The following is a 4,163-nucleotide window of genomic DNA, read 5'->3' on the forward strand; positions in this document are numbered from 1 at the left end:
ATGCCAGTCCTGTAAGGCTCAGTGTCCTTTTCTCTGGGTATCCACACTGGAGTTTACTTTACGTTTAGGCTTGCTATAAGCCAGCAGTGGCCTGCAGTAGTTTCTCTACGAACACATTAATTGAGAAGAACAAAATGAACTGTGCGTCAAGGTATGCAAGTTTTAGATCAACTCTTGCAGAACTAATTACACGCTGGCTAATAAACAGTTATACACTAAAGGGGAAATTTAATTTATAAATGAAAAGCATGCCATTGTTAGTTTATTTTTAACATTCATAGGGAAGACCTATAGGCAACAGAAAATAGCATGAAGAAGTGAAGTTCATAAGAGGAAAAGAGAGAAAAATGGAAAAAGGACTAACACAGCCTGTGAACATGAAAAACAAGAATTAATAAGACTTATCTTTTGTTCATAGAGGATGTTGTTTAAGACTGAAGGTCCAAAGGCAATTACTTAGCATATTTTAACATTTGTCTATGTAAACAGGTATTTCATTAAATTACTGCCATTTCAAAATATAATGTATGCACCTACCTATGATTACTCATAAAATTTTTAATGAATTTAGCAAATTTTATTAGGCCATAGATATAGGTATTTTTTTAATTTATAAATTACTTAGCTCAAATTACATTTCTAAAAAAAATTATTCAAGACGTGCTGTAGTGTGGTAGCATTTAAAAACAGCAAGGCTATAGGAATGTGTGTTTTTGGCAAAACACAATATATATGTATAGACAGGGAAATAGAACAATTGTATTTACTATTAATGCCCTCCCATCTACATTGACTATCAATCATCAAGGTATTAGCATCATTCAAGAAATGGCATGCTGTGAGAAAATAATGATTATCCATTCAGCAATCCATATTTCTATGAATACATGAAAAAAAAAAAACACACCCCAGTTTAGGTGGGTTTTCCCCCTCCCCCCAATAGAAATTTTATGGGTTATTTCCAAGGAGGGAAATCTATACTGCATAGAAAATGTGTAACTAAATTCACACTGAATGAATAATCTTCCATTTATACGGTACCCCCTGACACATTCATGAGTTTTCCAAATGTACTTTACATATGGATTTGCTAAGTACATGCCTTACAGGAATCACTTACAGCCCGTCATGGGAGAAAGACAGCTAAAGTTTACTATACACAACAGCGATATAGAAAAGGTAGTAAGAAGTGAGAGAAAGATGACGCATTTGGAATTGCCAAGAGAGTTGTAAGTGTACAGCATAACTATCAAAACTAGAATTGGACCAAAATAATGAAGTTAATATTCTTCAATTACTTAGCTTGGGTAACACCAATACAGCAAAACCAAATATATCCTTTTCCCATCTTTTATATGCAATATGCACAAGTGAAAAAACAGGGAACATGTGAAGCAGAGGAACAACTTACGGAAAACAAGACACAAATGGCTGTATCAGCCTCCAAATTATTATCCCAAGTTTCCTTGTAATTCTAAATCATCACTTACTCAGAGGATGTTGGCAAGAAAGTGCTTAATGAGTTCCTTTTCTTCCTTTTGTGAAGATTTCTAGAGCAAGAAGGCTTCATAGGTGGGCATAGGATGACTTCTCTTCCATTGAAAAGAGTTTGGTGAGATAATTTGGTCAAAGTAAAGCTTTGGGTCTGACAAAAGAGCTCTCTTACTGTTTCCATCCTGTTTTCCAGAAAATTTGCAAAAATCAGGCATTTAGCGTTCCCTACAATACAAAAAACATAATATACGAATCATCTGAGTCAACACATTACAAAATATGAAATATTAACATCTCCTTTGATGCTAGAGAACTAAGAAATGCCTATACCTTGGCCTCAGATCAGCTGTTAGGCAGATGCTTTCAGAGAAGGGGAAATATGCTTCAAGAGCTCTCCAGCGACTAAGAAATTAATCTATATTCTTAATGGGCATTTCTACTGAAGTATATAACCAAGTAACAGGTCTCAGCTTCTAAATTCTCTTGAGTTTAAATAATGCTTAGAGGAGACTATTTCTTTCAGACTCATATCCCTTGTGACATTTTACCTCTAGTGAAAGACACCCCATAGGCCTTTGAAACCATCAACTCACCGGAGGAAAAGATGTCCCTCAAAGGCACAGCTGCCAGTAACAAGATCTTCCATGGCTGGTAGTCCTGGGGATCATTTGTTTCTGAGAGTTTTCAAGTATACTCCTGGCAATGCATTGGTTTTAATTGCACACTCAGTGAGAAGAAAATCCTCCCTTTCCCAATAGTTTATGGACAAGCAAGTGATACCATCCAGTGGGATACATTTTAAGGGACACCTGCAACTCGGAAGTCTGCTTGTGCTTAGTGTAGTGTTAATGCCCTCCAAAGACGTAGGCACTTAGATAAGTTTTGACACAGCTACAGCCTTGTGATTTCCATTTCTCTTTGGAGGTTGCACCACACACACATCAGAGTGACTGTCTAGTACTGGCTGAGCTGACAACTATCCCCGCGCAGAACAGAAGTGTAACTCCCTTCAAGGCCTTCAGCATGATGGTGAGAGCTTCCTTCCCAGCACACTAGTGCAGTCCCCTTGGTGAACCCCTTAAGAAAAATATCATAATTTTTAAATTTGTACTATCTAAACGCTTTAATTACTTCTCCATATTGTTTCCTCCACAGCTGTTTTGCTTTCTTTCCATCAACTGACAGACTGATGCTTCTGCGTCTGCGAGCCATGCTCGCTGCATGGGTACCAGGGGAGTGGTTTCCCTGGCAACAACCATCACGTGAAAGCCCACTGGATATCCAGCTACTCCTCCGACTTTTTCTACTTTAGCTATGTGGATAGCCGAACTGGGTAGTAAGTACCCAAATCAAATCAATTGCAGCAGAAAGAGTGGGGCTGAACAGAAAAATATCAAAGATGTCAAGGTTCTTCTATTTGCTGTTCAGTTTAACTGAAGACAGGTTTTGCAGATATGTAGTATCTTAAAGCAACTTTTTTTTTTTTTTAAATTGGTCTCACTCACTTGTTTGTGGGTTTGGTTTTTTTTCAAATGTAGAATGATCTATATTTCTTCTGTATACACAGTTTCTTGGGAATCTTTTTCTTGAATGTGGGTTTAAAATGTACAAAATTTTAAGCAGCATTTTACATTTTTTTCCACCTCCCAGAGGTCATTCACATGTTCTTTTGTGTTTTTTAAGGCTCATTTTAACAACACTTTTAAATTGAACAAATCAAAATTTTATTATTTTTTCCCTAGTGGGTTTTGCTAACACAAACCAGCTGATATTGTTTTAATATGTAGAGCTTATTTTGCTATCTGATGTGAAATATGAAAAAATATAAAAAATTCAAATATTGCATTAACCTAATGAAAGCTTTGCTGATATTTGCTAGATGTTTTGCTGATATTTGCTTGAAAAATGATCTTTGCTCTTCTTAGTGCAATAGTGATCTTACTGAAGTATTTACTAGGAAGTCTTTTCACACCCTCTGGGTTGTTTATACTAAAAGAGCAGTGTATTGCAAATAATCCAATAAAAAGAGTCTGTCACGTATGTACTGCATTTTAAAACAGTTCTGCATGTCCTACGTTTTCCTTCTACACAACTCTGTTTTAACTTTGGTCAAATGGCTGGACGATCTTCAAGAAGGAAGTCTTAAAGGCGCAGGAGCAGGCTGTCCCTGTACGCCGCAAGAAGAACGGGCGGAGAAGACGACCGGCCTGGCTGAACGGGGAGCTTTTGCTGGGACTCAGGAAAAAAAGGAGAGTTTATCGCTTGTGGAAGAAGGGGCAGGCGACTCAAGAAGAGTACAGGGATCTCGTTAGGTCGTGCAGAGAGGAAATGAGAAAGGCAAAAGCCCAGCTAGAACGCAACCTGGCCGCTGTCGTTAAAGACAACAAAAAAAGTTTTTACAAATATATTAATGACAAGAAGAGAGCCAGGGAGAATCTCCATCCTTTATTGGATGCGGGGGGGAACATTGTCACCGAGGATGAGGAAAAGGCTGAGGTACTTAATGCCTTCTTTGCCTCAGTCTTTAGCAATCAGACTAGTTATCCTCAGGGTACTCGGCGCCCTGAGCTGGAAAACAGGGATGGCGAGCAGGATGAACCCCCCATAATCCAAGAGGAAGCGGTCAACGACCTGCTACGTCATCTGGATACTCACAAGTCTATGGGGCC

The sequence above is a fragment of the Pygoscelis adeliae genome, unplaced genomic scaffold, assembly GCF_000699105.1.
Source record: "Pygoscelis adeliae isolate BGI_AS28 unplaced genomic scaffold, ASM69910v1 Scaffold395, whole genome shotgun sequence".
Lineage (NCBI taxonomy): Eukaryota > Metazoa > Chordata > Aves > Sphenisciformes > Spheniscidae > Pygoscelis > Pygoscelis adeliae.